The sequence below is a fragment of the Gambusia affinis genome, linkage group LG07, assembly GCF_019740435.1.
Source record: "Gambusia affinis linkage group LG07, SWU_Gaff_1.0, whole genome shotgun sequence".
Taxonomy (NCBI): domain Eukaryota; kingdom Metazoa; phylum Chordata; class Actinopteri; order Cyprinodontiformes; family Poeciliidae; genus Gambusia; species Gambusia affinis.
In genome coordinates this window covers 5,688,857-5,706,046 of record NC_057874.1, presented here as the reverse complement: position 1 = coordinate 5,706,046, position 17,190 = coordinate 5,688,857, and the positions used below count along the sequence as shown (strand labels likewise).

Sequence of the window (17,190 nt, the reverse complement as noted above, 5' to 3'; positions counted from 1 at the left end):
TTGTGTTTAGGTCGGAGGTCGCAGCTCGCACAGTTTCATTCACATTTATTTCTGTTAAAACGCAGATTTAAAGACATGAACCAAAAATGACTTCCCGCATGGAAATCATGTGTAGGACTAGGGAGGCCTAAGAAGAAGTGTTTCAATTTCGCTCCTTGTGCAAGAAATTTAAAGTCAAGATCTGACCTGCAGCACAAAATCACCATTTATACAAGGAAACAGAAACTGGATTTTTAAAATGAGTTTTCTGAAGCTGTCGGTGAGGAAATATTTTTCTGGTCAACGTTTATTTTGGTCTCATTTACTCGGGTTGAAATTTGAGATTTCATGGGATTAAAAGGTTATTCTGAAAATGTGGGGGGTGAAGTTTCATCTTGGTATAAGATAAAAACAATCTTCAGTTCATGTCTGGTAAAATCTTGTTTGCACATGCTCTATCTCTAATCTTTGTATCTTTTGGCAGTGCAGGCAGGTGCTAGGTGTCGAGGATATCGCACTTCTCAGCCACCCTGGAAGCGCTTACTCCGTGTCGATTTACTGGTCCGTTCCTGCCATCACTTATGGATCAGGCTCAAAAGAAAAGAAATTCTGGATAGCAGCGACTGAACTGAGCTCACTCTGTTGCGTTGCTGGACTCAACCTTAGCGATGGGCTGAGAATGTACGACATCCAGGGGGAGTTCAGAGTAGAGCTGCTGCTTCTCCGCATTGAAGGGAGTCGGTTGGGTTGGTTGGGACGTGTGATCAGGAAGCCCTCTGGTCAAATCCCTTTGGAGACAAAGTTTCCAGACATGTACCACTGGGAGGGGACTCAAGGAAAAACCCAGGAGTCACTTTGAGGAAATGCGTATCCCAACAATGGCTTGAGAGCTCCTATTATGACCTGGAGGATGTCTTCTTAAGAAAGATGACTGGGGTTCAGGAGGGAACATTCCTATCCCTTAACCTGATCTTGCATAAACAGCTTGCTGATTTTGTTTCTGGCACAGAAGACATAACTCATAAATTTTCCTTTTGAATTTTACTTCACAATCCTCTCAAAGTTGCAATTGGCCCTTTTGCTTGTGGGCTTTTCTCAACTGCACTTTTTCCTTTCACTAAGCTAAACCAAACAATGTGAATGAATACTAGGGCTGTACAAAAAGTCACAAATTCATTACTATGACTGGACTCCGTATTGGTATTGCAAAGAATTGCTCAAACTGCAGTAATCTTTAGCTAAATACTTTGTGTTCAGCCTCTTTATTCTAGTTGTATATTTTATTATATTTGGAATATACTGCAGAAGAAAGTGTTTTTGGAGCCATTAGAATGTCCAACAAAGTTATCGCACCATAATTTTTTTTCTATGCTGTCAATTATTTTCAGCAGTTGAATAAACTTACTATCAGTGTACATCAAGAACCAATCTGAAGAAGTAAGACATAACCGTGTCAGTTTATGTAGTTCAGGTAATCGCAAAATTTAGCCACATTGTCTCATATCGCATAATTCTCTAATATGGATTGTAAAGAAAACAGCACTCTCAAGGGGCAGCTTTCTATAAGATAAGATAATAAGACATATGTATCGACTATTGTTTGTTGTTGTTCATGCAAAGTATTGCAATTTCTGAGAAACTGAATCGACGTTTCTTTATTTAGATACTAAAACAATTAGAATAAACAGAAACAGCCCCTGGAAACATATGAATGTATTTAAAATACCAAGTCGTGCGAGTTTTTCTTTTTAAATTAAATTACTGTGATTTTTAAGTGCGCCTGTTTTTCCGAGCGGAGTGAGAACTCCTGTTTCCTCCTTCTATCTGTGTTGCTGTGCCGCCTCCTCTCATTGGCTCCTCCGCTGTGTCTCCTCCGCAGCGTGTAGTTCCGCCCACAGTCACTCAGACATACAGGCTGTCGTGGAGAGGAAGCGGCAAGCAGAAGCTACTTGTTTTCTACAGCTCAAGATATCCATTTATTTGTTGCTGTTCAGCAATTTATCAAGCGGGGAGTAAACTTTAATTCACCGGAAGCTCAGTTCACCGACGAGGTAAGTGTTATGTCCGTGTTTACCCCGGAACATCTTCAATTTAGCCACAGTTACAGATGTGCCCGATGCTACAGGCGGATTACCTCAGCTTTCTGGATACAGTACAGTTTGCTCTGCTTGTCGTCTACATGTTATAGACGAACCTGTTATTTTAGGCGAACCGCGTTGGTGGTGAAAGCGTCAAAAAGTCCCAATTTACCGCTTAAAGCCACATGTTTGAACCACGGGAGGGCTGAAATGAGACATAGTGTAGCGGTTCAGTGTAAAAACTGCAGTTGAACTGGATCGAGTTCGAGTGCTGCTCCTCTCTCACAGCGATGCGACATTAACACACTGAGGAGCTCGTTTCTTTACTTTTATCGGGATGCTAAATAGGAATATATATCTGCTTTTAGTCGTGATATTTTTTTATATTATCTGTAGTTTTTAAAATGGAAAAAGGCCTGTCACGATGCGTTCACCTTTTTATAAACCGTGCTAAAAAATAAAAACAAAAAACGAGTTAACAGGTTATATTTATGACAGCCTCTTACATAATCACAGCAAATGTGATTTTAGCAGAATACATCTTACAGCTTTAGAATATTAATAGTAAAACATAATAAATGTAAACCACAAAATAAAAGTTCTTACTAGTTTATGACGGGACTGTACGATCACGGTGTTTAGATATTTTTTTCTTCTTTTTGTAAAGAAGAAAACGTAAAACTAAGTTATGATCTATTTGTGTCGGAATTAATCGATTCATTTCACTGCTAGTATCTATCACTGTCAAACTGATCGGCTCTCTGCATTCACACATGTCATGCACTCCAATGTCAGGAGGACAACACACGAAGGTCACACAGGTGGCAGGGTCAAAAACCACCACGTGGGCTGACCTCGGTGTGTAGTTTGAGACTAAAACCACAAGACGCACACATAATTTCTCTTATCTCTGATTTTAACCAAAGATGGTATCACTGGAAGGTCATTGTGACCTTTTTTTTTTTTCTGCTGACTTCTTCAAATCCATTTGTGTTCTTCAGTGCATATTTCATCGTGATGCTGTTTGACTCATGCTCTCTATCTCCCATGGCGTCCTTAAACGCATCACATGGTTAGCAGAGTGTGAGTAGTGTGTACCGTTTGCACAACAAGCAGCAACCATGAGTTTGTTGACACTCGCAACATTAACCGCTGAGGACCGTTGCTCCACCTTGAAAGGCAACCAGATAACAGATTAGTGCCAAAGCTGGCGTCTTTCTACAGGATCAGGCTTCCCGGGGTAATAAGAGGTTTACGGCCATGTTGTCGAAGAGTGTTGGTTGATTATTACACAGAGAATCCACTGCCATACCGACGGGACGGTCAAAAGTTGTTCATTAATCCACATGTTGCCCCCAGGGTGTTTAATTTTGTTGGAAACATTTTTGCATTAGTGTTTTAAGACTAAGGCAAAAGGAACCCAGATAGAGAAACACCCCTAGATTTTATTATTTAAGCCTTTTACCTACTGAGAAAAATACAACAAAGTGTAAGTAAACGGCAAAAGAAAGGTTCCCACTATGAGCTGTCATTAATTACTTAAATAAGTAGAAAATATGATATCACAGTACACAACAGACTTCATGAAAACTAAATTGTTATTGATTTGGGGATTATTTCCAGGGTTTAGCACTAATAGTGTCAATAACATGACTAAAAACATCAGCCTCCGTTTGCATTCCTGAGATTATGCAGATCCTTAGCTTAACTTGGAGATTTCCAAAAGCCTCCCAGTGTTTATAAATCCAGCATGTTTTGTGACAGAAAGAGGCCGAAGGGTTCAAAAGAACGAAACGGAGCGGGTTTGCTGGTCGGCCTTCCTGTTGTCTGCCCAAGTCCGCTCCAGTCCGAGCCTCTCCTTCAACTGGTGAAGGGATGTCCTCAAGGTGGGGGGGATAATTATTAGCTAGAAAAGGTATGAGACGACCCATGCTAGAAAAAATGCTAAAATTGTGAAATGAGCAGCAACTGCTGACGTTTGGTTGTCTGAGTCGGCGTTGAATTGAACTGATTTGTGGTGGCGGTCTGAGTGAACAGCTTGTAGAAAATACAGCTTCCCTTCAAATTGCTTCCAAAACAATTTGAGTTTTCTCTGACTTCCTGTTAAGATAACAAAATTTTGCTGGATGGTAAATTCAGACATTATTGCGTTAAACAATAATATTATTGAGATGATTTTCAACAATTAATAATGGCATAACAATGCAAGAACACCTAGGCCTGTCGCAGTACATTTTACTGGCTGATGAACTGGCCCAGAAAGTATTGCAATATATGATATTATTGTTTTTTTTTTAGACTATTTTCAAGAAATGTGTCGATAATGGCATAATAATGTTAATCCACATTCTCAAAGAGTGCTAAACTGTAATTTTGGTCACAACACCCCACACTGGAAATGGAAGATCATTTAAATATCCAAAAAAAACAACTGTAAATAATAGGAAATAAAAAAACATAAATAAATTAATTATAAAGTTTCTGTGAACAAAGTGACTCTTCAAAAAATATTAATCATCAGAATGGAAATTTTTGAGCTCATTCTAGTTGATTAATTTCTTATTGCGACAGACTTGCCACTCACCAATACAGAAATGGCAAACTTTTAAGTCTTCTCACAGTAACGACTTCCACACAGAAGAGTGTTGCATGAATGCGCCATGGCTCATGTAATCGGCATGGTGCATTCACTGCTCAGAAAAAATATGTAGTTTTCTGAGTTTCTAGTTGTTGGATGGCACCAGTTAAGATTAAGATCCACAAATTACGGTCCCGTCTGTTTCGCCTGTTCACTTCTACGGAATATTTCCGCCGCCCGGCCCTTCTTTGTCACAACAACACAATCCGTGAACCATGTGAAATAATTTCAGGATGTCCGCATTAAGCAAAACCGATATTAAAGCCCTTTTCAGCTCGGATTACAGCGTAAACTTGATGTATTGCAGGGATTACCAAGCACATAAAAAGGCAGAAATGCTCTTGTGTGGAAGAGGATTTCTTGCAGCAGTGGTGGAGGATGAATGTCAGGCTGTAACACCCAGTGGAGGGATAGAGACAGTAATTAAGCCTCCGTGCTGACAGTCGGTCTGCCTTGTTTTTTTGTTTTTTTTTCTTTTCCACCTCAGCTTTTGCTGGGCCAAAAATCGATCCATGTTCAGACTCAGAGAACCTGAAACACCTGTAAGAGGAAGGCCTGGTCAGACCTTACTGTTGATGCATGCACAGACTCTAAAGCCACCAATTGCGTATTGTTAATAAAAAGTTACCTATGCTCTAATAAATGTTCAGCTGCAGTTTTCTTGACTTTTGCATATTTCTACATAAAAATAGTCATTCAAAATAGAAACATGTTACATGGTTGTTTACTGCATTTCAACTGTAGGTTTTAACTTTGTTTTCTCAGAAACGTCATTAAGTCATAATGGCTTTTTAATCTGGCTTCTAAAATGAAAAAAAAAAAAAAACTAACAAAAATTACTGAAGTAACTGACTTTTCCTATGAACCTGTTTTATATAAAACTGTCTGCAACATATTTGGAAAACAAAAAATTGGCATATGGTCATAAGATATTGCAATAAGTTTTGTGATTAAACCACCTTTTGTTTGTTTCTCTGTAAAATTGAAATCTCATCCAACTGGCCAATTTTGGTTGAATTTCTTTCAGCTGAAACTGATATAGGCACTCATATATTGTGCATCCCTCCGAGTTTCTCTTTCTCATAAGCGAAGGTCGCAGAGGTGACAAAAAAAAAAAGCGTAGCAGCCGTTCATCCAGCTGAACGTGTTTAGCAGCAGGTGGGGGAGAGGGGATAGTTCGCTGGTATTTATGAGAACTTCCATCATGCCGCTGCTCTCACTGGTGTCTCCTCAAAAAGATGGAAAATGTAAAAAAGTTTTGATTCTGCAACTTTTTAAAAACTTTTGAGTTTGGTAATTGGCTCTTCTCTGGTCAGTTACTAATGGTTAGATTGACTAACAGGCCACCATACAAGTCCATGTTGACCAGTGTTCATGACGTCAAGACTACAACCAGTTTCAAGTCGAGTTCTTCTCTGACCTTCTCCTCAAAAACAAAAATGCCTGCTATCGTCATCATCGTCATCTACTCAGTTTGCCGATTGTTTTCCGTCATGAGAATAAGGTCAACATTGTTCTTTATGTGTCGATGTCAGCCGGACCCTTCGCTCCGTTGCTCTGCCCAGTCGCAGCCCGTTTGTAACTAGAAGTCATTTGTAATTTAAGATGTTCCAAGCTTTGAGTTACAGCCGAAGCTTTGCTAAAGCAAGGACACTACCTCTTCCAGGAGAATATACGTCTCCCGGAACAAGGCCGGCTGGAATTTCAGACGGCTCCAGAGGTTTCTTTGATGTTTTTTATTTTTTTTGGTTTGGTTGTTGGGACGATGGGAATGCTGAGTTTCCTGAAGGCGAAGAAGAAAAGCGAGACAGTGGCTCGAATTGTATCTGAGACGGGGTATCTTGAGTGAGGCAATAAGGATTAGAGTCTTTGCATTTTATCCGGTGGAAGGCTCCCCTGCTGGAGCCTGGGTTCTGTCGGTCTCCATTTTCAGTATCAACTGTACCGGCAGAAGGCGGGGACGGGGAGAAACAAAGCTCAGGTTTCAAGCTAGCTGAACCAAAACAATAAATCCAGGGTTCACATGCCCCCAGCACACTGCCTGGGAACTTTTTCACACTTTGTCATGCTGCAGCCACCAACTTTGATGCATTTTATTGAGGTTTCATTTAATAGACCAACACAAAGTAGAGCAGGAATATATGTGGTTGGAAAAAAGTTGATTTGTTGTTCCACCTGTTTTCTGTGTCCATACTATAAACACAACCTCTCGCGGTGTTCTTTTAAACGTGGCTGTAAACACTATAAACAAGCATAATAACAGATAAAGAAGCCTTGTATTAGTGGCAAAATAAATGAAAAGTTGTTTTTCAGACTAGAATTAATGTTCCAATTGTTATTAGTTAAAGGCAGATGTAAACAGGTGGGTTTTTAGCCATGACTTAAAGGATGTCAGCGTTTCGTCGGTTTTGCAGTTTCTGTAAGTTTGTTCCAGATTTAGTGAAATGTTAAAGCTGAATGCTGCTTCTCCGTGTTAAGTTCTGGTTCTGGGAATGCAGAACCAGGAAACATGAGAGATCTGGAAGGTTGATGCAACAGCAGATATTTAATGTATTGTGGTGCTAAGCTGTTCAGTTAAGAGAAATATTTTAAAGTCTGTTCTCTGAGCTATAGGGAGTCAGTGTAGGGCTTTAGAACTGGGGTGATGTGGTCTATCTTATCGGTTTCAGTGAGAATGTGAGCAGTTGCAGCAATATTTTTTTAGGCAGACCTGCAGTAATCAATGCAACTAAAGATAAATGTATGGCTGAGTTTTTCAAGATCTTGCTGCAACATTAGTCTTTTAATCCTCTAAATGTTCCTCAAGTGATAAAAGGCCGACTTCGTAACTGTCTTTATGTGACTCTGAAAGTTCAGGTCTCAGTCCATCACAACTACACCCAGATTTCAGGCCTGATAATTTGTTTTTAACAGTAACCGCTGAAGCAGCGTGCTGATGGTTCCTCTTTGGGTCCAAAGATGAAAACTTCAGTTCTGTTTCTGTTCAGCTGAAGACGGTCTTGCAGAGTGACGTTAAAGGGGCATAAATACTTCTCCAGAGCCTGCTTAAAAGTGACGTTGTCGCAAGAGCCTCGTATAAAGGCTCACTGACCTGCGTTACACTGCGCTCGTCCTCCGGAGGGATTTCGTCTGGCCCTGGGAGAGCCCTGCCGGACGTTGACTGTTGATGTTTTGAAGACGCTCTCGCTGAGGCTGCAGGTTTCTTTCTGATGCCCACGGAGAAAACGTTCACACACAGTTTCACTATGAGGCGGTGGATCTCTCAGGAGGGAGTGTGTGCCAGGACTTGCAGACTCATATGTGTGTGTCTGCTAAGGATGGATAGGGCTGGACAATATTGCTGAAAAATGTATCACGACATGAACATTTCATATCAGTCGATATTGATAATTAATGCCAAACTTGTACCCTGACCTTTTCTCTTTTATCCAGACATTTCACTCCATGCTGTTGCATATTTTTAAGCAGTTATGATTTGGTCGAAAACTTCAGGTGGCCAAGATATTCAACAGGTTGTTGCTAGGTAACTAATGAGTGAGTGAGTTGATGCCACCAATCTTGCTTAGCTGGCCTTGAAAGTTTGAGCAGCAAAAGCCTTTCCTCTGCCTACATCCCCCAGAATGCTGTGCGGTCCTGATCGGAGTCCAGTGAAATTATTGAAGATTCTGCCAGACAAATTATCTATTGATATCGACTACTTGTCTATCACCACATACATTTTTATTGATTTATTCTGATGTCAATGGATTTATCTCCATGGTTTATCTTACTCTTTGTTTCTGCACAGAAAGCTTTGGCTGCCTGTTGTTTTCCACATGTTGAATGAAGTCATGAAAGCAGAATGACTTCATGTAAATGATGTCTGAAAGGTCATTTGAGTTCAGGGCCGCCACCAGCTGAGCTTCGGATGGCGTTAGGAAAGAGAGGAGAAGGCGGAGGGAGGGGACCTCCTCTTGAGTGGTTGCCAAGGACACTCAGGACCTCCGCAGCCAGTGTTTGCTAAAGGCGGGGCGGTGCAGGAGTGTTCCCGGCGTTTTTCTGGAGATTGAATTGTCAGTAATCAGTCACTGTGACAGCCAGGCTGACCACAGGGATAACTATTAGCCGAAGGCGCGTTCCCGCAAGGAACGGCCTTCTGAAATATGACGTGTTTGGATGTAAAGCTCTTCATGTTCTCACAGACAGCCTGTCAGTAGAGGTATCATAGTGTTGTTCATGTTTTATTGAAGCCTGTATCTCACATTTCGGCCCATCCTGTCCAGCGCTCTCTGTCTCAGTCGGTCATTTCGCGAGCAGGGTTTACAGATGGCCTCGCCGCTGTCGCCACATCTGCCCTTGTCTGACCGCACTCTGCGGGTCCTGCTGGGCTTCCAGCAGGGCTCCGCTGCTCTGGAAACTCTGCACTCCTCACATCCGCTGGCTACACACACACACTAAGTCTCTCAGACACTTTGTTTTTGCCAGTGCTCTCTACATGGCCAACCACGGCTGAGGAAATCCCGACAGACCTGCAACTTGCTTAGTGTAGTGGCGGAGGGACAGGTACTCTATTAGCAGCTCTGAGTGCAGGGATGACAGCGGCAGCCATTCAGTTTTATTTATAGCTGAATAGAAGGAGGGGCTCAGCTGGGAAAGGCACATTCAGCTGGGCTCAGACCTCACTTTCACCTATTAGAGCAGAGGGTTTGTTTTTTCTTGGGTGTTTTTGTTGGCAATGTTCTTTTTTTAGCATTTATCTGCAGCTGCGTTTTTACCCTTTAGCAAAAGATGCATTGCTAAAGAATTTTGTGGCCAATTTCCTATCTCTAGTTTTTGTAAAACCTTATCTGCCGATACTTATTTCACCCAATTCTTGGCACTGTCAACTTGCAGGAAGAAGCTGCTGGATCTCTGCATGGAGTTTGCGTGACCTCCCCATGCTTGCTCACATTCTCTCCTGGTTCTCCCAACTTCCTCCTACTGTGCACATCAATTCATATTAGGTGAATTGGTTTCTCTCATGTCTAGTTTCCAACCGGCAAGTGGACCTTCACTGGGCATCCGGGGTTGAACCCAAACATCTAACGCGTTGTTCATACCCCAAATCAATGGTCTACAACTCCACCCTAACCATACTGTACCGTTGTCCTATGGAGCTACAGGTAAAGGGGATGAGGAATGGTATGGTATTGGCCACTTTTACAATGGAATCAGACAAAATAGCATACCGAACTTCACTGATCCATGCTGTACCACTCAGTGGAAACTAAGCATTAATCACCCTTAGGGTTAAGCGTGTGCTCATGGTTGTTTGTCTCAGATCTCTAGAAATGACCTCTTTAACTCTGATGTTGTTTGATAGTCTGGTAGACTCAGTTTGACCAAAATTGCAACATGTGTTTCATTTCCAACTGGTGCGGTTTGCTTTCACACTACACTGTATCAAACAAACCAAACTCTTTGAGTAAGCTGTTCGCCCCCTCGCTTGTAGTGGCGCTGCACCAAGAACCACTGAAGGAAATGACATGAAAACCTCTGAAGAAAATGCACACAAAAAATGGAATGGCGTGAGATTTTCAGCGGTTGTAGGTTTTCTCTTTTGTCTTTGGTAAAAGACCAGGAGTCATTTCTTCTGCAAGCGCTAGAGTTGTGTGATTATTTTGGTTGTTTTTACCCAGAATGCCCTGTGCTAGGAACATCTCCAATTCCAACCTGTTCCATGACTCACTGAGGTTGAGAACTCAGAAGTGGAGTGTTAGAGAACGTTGCCTTCACACAGGTTTTCCTGCTTTCACGCCCCACTGCCAGATAGTAATGATGTAGATGCCCGTTGTCTTCCAATCTACAGGTGATCAACCCAATTTCTATCCATCTTCCTAGACCTAACAGAATACACGATCCCCTTTAAAAACACTTCAAGCTGAAATTTCACTGCATTCTTGTAAATTTTCGGTAAGAACCAAGAAAGTAGGGGGCTTTAAACCGTCCCACTGCTGTTGTGTCTCTGAGGCACCATGCGATGTAGTTAAGGTCACATCGTCAAAACACACTGACTAACGGTTTAAACAAAAGTTCTGAAGTCATTTCAGTTCCTCCTTTGATTTGACAATGGCAACTTCTTTTCTGAAAAATCTAGGAAATTATTAATGAACTGTGAGAGGAAGCTTAGAGAGGGCTTTGTCTCTATTCCTATGAATTGGCATTTTGTTCCTACCCGCTTATGTTTTAACCTGGTAAACAAGACAGTTAATATCCATGTACTGAACCATGGCATATTTCCTTTGTAGTTGCATTTCTTTCCCATGTATTATCGAGTTAAATTCTCGTGAAAATGTTCAAGACGCACTCATCATTTAATTCATTTGGGATCGTGATACCTTTTTTATTTCTGGGGGGGCCCTCTTCAATCTCAAGAGGATAAATACTTTTATTTTTTCTGAAAGCAGACTGTAAGTACGACATGAAAAATGAATTTTAATTGTTGACAAGTGGGCGCTGACTCATCCCCATGTTTCATGTTTTATGTTGCAGTCTTTGGTTACAACCAGAGAGCCTCTGTGCGCTAATCTGAAGGACTCCCATAAAATTGATATGCAACTCACTGCAGAAATTGTCCTTTTAATCATGCATGAAGTTGACTAAAATAGAATCCTTGGTAACTTTGTGAGGCCGTATAGACGGATGCACTAAAGAGGGATGGACAGGAGAGGACTGACTCACATCCCAGCTAAACCCTGCTGAGTCCACAGCTGCTCCGTGGACAGCCCTCTCTTTTACGGGAATGATACATAAATAGTTTCTAGTTTACTGGTCTGAAACATCGCTCTGCCAGTGGAAAATATTGGTGTCGCTTCCCGAGTCTGTATTGGTATAGAAAAAATAAGCCTGCCACTGGAAATCATGGCCTACATTTTTGGAAAGTACGGCATTGTTTTTCAGAGAACCTTCCAGGTTTTCTGAAGCTTTCTCTCATTGTGCATCTTGTCCAACATGATAATTTGAGGGATATGCCGTTATGAACGAAGTCCAGCGCTGCTGTTTTATGATGGAGCACAATTTGGTACATAAGGGCCCTTTAAATTCATTTAAATCTTTAGAATCTCCTAGTAATGAGGCGTTTTAGTTTGTTGCCCAATGTTGTAAGAAGTGTGTATGGATGTGTTGCCTTGGCTGCAGTGCACACAGGCCTGCTAAGGTCATGTGCTGTTTAGATGGATGAGTGCATCCGAGGCTTTCCCCAAACACGGCTCTAGTTCTAAGTGATTAGAGGAAGGCCTCCCCTTTGGCAGGCAGTGCAACCCAGAGTCCGTGATGCTGTGCCAGTTTCTGTCTTTGCTAATGACCGAGCCTTCTCATCGTTGATGTGTGTACAGATATCGCAGTGACAGATGACTTGTATGGGTGTTTTTTTCTTTTGTTTAGACATGCGAGTACAATTAGACTTTCCAGTGTAACATTTAATAAGGGGATGTCTTATGTAGAAAATACTTTTGAAGACTCATTTTGAAGACGACGTGAACTTCAGCTGTTACAGCTAGAAACTTGGGATCAGGCCGCCAATCTGGGAGTAATGATGGACTCTGACCTAAAACCTTCAGAGACACATAAGGACAATTACAAAGTCGGCCTTTTAGCGCTTGAAGAGCATTTCTAGGATTTAAGAACTAATGCCAAGCAAGATCTAGAGAAACTCATCCATATGTTTGTCTTTAGTTGGATTGATTATTGCAATACTGTCTTCACAGCTCTGCCTAAAAAGTCAATATCCTTTATAGCTTACTAAAAATAAGAAAGTAGAGCACATTACCCTGGTCTTGAAGTCTTTCCACTGGCTTCCTGTAGCTCAGAGAACATACTTTAAAATACTTTGGTTTATAAATCACTGACTGGCGTACAGCACCAAAATACATTAACAGCCTGTTGTTGAATCACTCTTACAGATTACTTGGGTCTTCTGGTTCTGGTTTGCTCTGCATTCCCAAAATCAGAACCAAACACGGAGAAGCAGCATTCCACAAATCTGATGCAAACTTCCTAAAAACTGAAAACTAGATGAAACACTGAGTTCCTTTAAAACAAGGCTAAAAACTCACCTGTTTAGAGTTGCCTTTGATTAGTAGAAAATAGAGCATTGATCTGATTATTTAATTATTTTGATTATGGGATTTCACAAAGCGCAATGTTAGTTGTTGTTTTTATATAATTGGTTACTATATTATGTTCTTATGGTGTGAATCACTTTGAACTGCCTCGTTGCTTAAAGTGCTATACGAATAAACTTGCCGTAACTTTACAGATGTCATTTAATCTAAATGATCTTAGTGACACACTCCCTTACCTGTGCATGCTACATTAAGGACCAGACTACCAGCTGCAGAAGATGGGCACATGCGGCATAAAACCAACCCAGAAATAAGTACAGAAGGGCCTAATTCAGAGAGACTTAGTCATAACAGAGACGATTACCAGAATACATCCACTGCTTTGATTGGATTATACTGCAAACCATTTTTTCTCGAAGGATTAAATACATTTTGCGAAAGTTGAGAAATTGTAATTCATACAAAACTTTTTAAGTCGTTTTAATATTTGCAGGGTTTAAGCCCTGCCAGTTAAGAAGCCATTTTCTGTCAAATTATAATTTTGTTCTCTGTCAGTCGTCCTTTTGTTACTAAAGTAATTAATATTTCACCAGACATATCGACGTGTTTTCATTTGAATGAGTCGAAGTCGGTGGGTTGTACTGCTGAATGTCTTTGTTCAGACCAAAGTTTCCTATGGTCTGAATAGTTTTCATAGATTGATTTAAAACTACCACCCCGCACTGTGTTCCTTAAAACCAGACGCAGTTGCAGAAAACATTTTAAATTAAGATTTAATACAGAATACCTAGATCAAAAGAGCATTTCTCCCAACTTTACTTTGATATTGACAAAATTCCCTAAATGATATATACTCTTACATGTCTTTGAAAAACTGAAGACATTTACCTGCTTTCAGATGGGTCTTTGAAATACACATCTGAATGCAAATGTTTTGTTGATGCAACTGTTTGTTTGGACATGTTGGATTTTCCAGCTTCTGTTCTAATCCAGCTATCTCTTATCATTAAATTACGCCGCAGAGCGAGCGTTATGAGGGCTGTGGATCTTTCTAATCTGTCATCAGTTAAGTGATTTCATGTCAGCGCCGTGCTCAATCACTCACCGGGTCTCAGCTGGCCCGTCAGCCGATCGCTGCGGTGAAGAAAGCAAGAGACGCTGGCGAGACATTTAGCTTCCCAACAGCGTGATTCTAGGTTGTTGGCATGCAGACCTGGAGGCAAGCGCTAATGCAACATGAAGTTCAGTTCATCACAATGGGGACTCGAAGCACGTCCAATTTGTTTGTGATACCTTAACTCAAAATATATATATTGTTTTCTTTCTGTTAGCTGCTTTCTAAGCAGCGATGTCACACTGTGTGAGAGATGAGTTACTGTAAATAATTTTAAAGCAAAGAGGAAGTGACTGTAGATTTTAAACAACTAGCATCTTATGTTGGTGGTTAGCACAGCTTGTATTATGAAGCGTAGGTTTTAATACTTCTTAGAGAATGTAGATCTTTACTTGAACTCTGGAACTCTTGAAAGGATTTCCAAAACTATAATGTTCCATGACAGACGATGGCTGGAAGCTGAAAAAGATAAAACAGAGCTAACTTTGTGGTAATGGATTCAGCCTCTCTGCAGCATTATTCAGTGTTTAAAAGTATCAGCCTGAATTAACACCTGACATTCGTTCATAGAGGATACGGTTTCCTGTTTTAGGAGCTTCTACCACCTCTTACGCATCCTGGGGATCCATGCTTTTAAACACTTGACTGACTCTCAAAATCAGTAGCATCTTCTACACAAGACTGTTTATTTAGGCTTAAGTATGGTGCGTTTACTGATCGGAAAAAGATTGGATTTTACGATTCTGACTCTTTCCCTCGCCAGGGCCGTTCAGTCTGAATAGCACTCGATTCCTGTCACCAGCTTTTCTTTTAGGGCGTTTCTTCTGATATTGTTTTCCATTCTTCAGCAATTTTCAAAGATTATTTTGTATCGCATAATTAAATTAGCTAAGATTATTGCTGCAAAGTAATAATCTTGTTCTTTGTGCCTTCTTGATAACTGTCTCCCACATTTATCTACGTCTTGCAATTTCATTACTTTTTGCAGATGTGCTTCATCATGATACTTTATTTTTCTTTGTGTCTGTAAATTGTGGAGATAAACAGCCTCCATATAGAATTAAGTTGTATATTTACTTAAAGCTTTATGTTACACTCCTATTGGACCAATTGACTATGGAATATGTCAGATTATGCCTCCAAACACCAAATACTCTTTAATTTGCACTAATACATAAAGCTGAAACCATCTTAGCAATAGACGCTGACATCCACATCCATCCATCCATTTTCTAATCACCCTTTGTCCCTAATGGGGTTGGGAGGGTTGCTGGTGCCAATCCCCAGTTAACGTTCCGGGCAAGAGGCGGGCAACACAGAGACACACAACCATTCACACACACACTCACACCTAGGGAGAATTTAGAGAGACCAGTTAACCTGACAGTCATGTTTTTGGACTGTGGGAGGAACCCGGAGAACCCGGAGAGAACCCACCATGCACAGGGAGAACATGCAAACTCCATGCAGAAAGACCCCGGGAATCGAACCCAGGACCTTCTTGCTGCAAGGCAACAGCTCTACCAACTGCACCACTGTGCAGCCCACTAACATCCACACTCTTCCTCATCTCCACTCTTGGGGCGTGGTACAGCCAATCACTGCCAAAGGAAAAGAGTATCTGCCTCTGGATTGGCTGCTTTGTAAACTCCAGCCAATAGCATGTCGAGTAGCATCGTAGCTCTGTGTCTCAGCTTCCTGAGTTGCATTTTCTTTGGAATATTTTGCTCTATGAAAAAACTCGCACGCAAACACATTTTCCACAAGTACTCAACCAGGACCAGGCGGTGGTCCAATGTAGGCTGTTTGTTAGGATCACATTTCCAAACTGTAGAAGGTAAGGGACGATAATATAGTTTAGAGGTGTATAAAAATATGTTTGATCTCGATTAGTTACTTCTTTCGAAACCAAAAGGATTAGCTTTAATGGCACTCATTAAGGGTGTTTCCATTTGTTTTTAGATACCGAAAACCACAAAGGGTTGAAGCAAAGCCTGAGGTGCTGAACTAATGGCCTTTCATTGAGGCATATCCTAAATTAATCCAATAAAACTCTCCTCACAAAAGGACAGCCTTGGATTTATTTGTAGGCTGCCTAAAAGAGATAACGACATGCACATTAGGAGGAAATTTAACGATCCGGGGTCGGCTGGAGTATCGATCCGGTGTCCCCATGTCCGAGTAAAACCTCTGCAACATTTATTTTCATTTTCATTTTTTGTTTATCACTTCTGTATTGCGTTATGCACGATGGAGAGCTTAAAGTGCTGTGAAGACTGCATCACACTGGCTTCAGATGAAGTTTATTTAATAAAGGCGCCGACAATTATAGTAATGCACTATTTAGCTTTTATTAGACCGTTTTAATCCTGGAAAGATCAATGAGTGAGGTTCATGTTTAAGGCTCGGCTTTTTCTGTCTTTTCTAAACTTAATCAAGCGTTCTACTTCCCTGTTCTGGTTGCCGTTTCAAAGCATCCTGTCACATTACTCTCAGTTTTATTTCTAAACTCAAACGTGGGTGTTCTGTAGGATCTTTTGATCGTTTCTTTTCTTCTTCTTTTTTTTTTTTGTCACATTGTCTGTTGAAGACGGGAAGATTGTGTCAGGAGAGTCCTGGGAGCTGCAAGGAGGAGGACGGCGCCTCAGGAGAGCAAGCTGTCGTTTAATTAAGCAGACGCGCAGCACAGGGGGGTGGAGCTGTGTGAGGATGTGCGTTGCGTTTCGTCTGAGTGGGGTCTGCTGGAAATATCAGCAGGAGACCTTTGGTGGTTACATTTTCCACCATGGAGAGGATTATACCCCCACATCAGATTTGCTCCCAGGGTCTTCTCTTTCTTTGTGCCTCTTGATTTCAATACAACACAACACCAGCGAGATAATCAGTGAACCGTTACCTCACCCATGTTTTGTTATTGACCTAACGAGTGGAAGGGGAGGAGGAGGCGGGGGCTCAAATCCCACTCAAACGGATTCCTCCCGTTCTAATTCTGTTACCAAACGAGCCGTGTTGGAGCAATAATCTGGAACTGAGCCCCGTCACAGTCCATTAGCTTTACTCTGCCGCCGATGGCCGTCTCTGCGAAAAACACTGGCTTACGAAAAGTCGTGGGGAAGGGGAGTGGGGAGGGGAAAAGGAAATTTCCAGTGACATGATCCTGGAGGTTTCCCAGCTGAACACGAGCGGAAGATGTTGTCTGGTCTGGTTTTGTCGCCCGGAATAACTACGGAAGCGTGAGGACTGGGGTCATGATTGTGTTCTACTTGCAGAAGTAATATCTAGGTTGGAAAGCTAACTATA

The 17,190-nt window shown here is 41.4% G+C and overlaps 1 protein-coding gene across 3 annotated transcripts in view; it reads left to right on the top strand.

Annotated features, from left to right (window-relative positions):
- Positions 1-1,864: 1,864 nt before the first annotated feature.
- The window catches only part of ndrg3a (ndrg family member 3a), a 50,759-nt gene continuing 35,433 nt past the window's right edge, over positions 1,865-17,190 (top strand). For all 3 annotated transcript variants that reach the window (XM_044121847.1, XM_044121848.1, XM_044121849.1), the window contains exon 1: positions 1,865-2,030. The gene's annotated coding sequence lies outside the window, so the exon portion shown is untranslated. The remainder of the gene's footprint in view (positions 2,031-17,190) is intronic.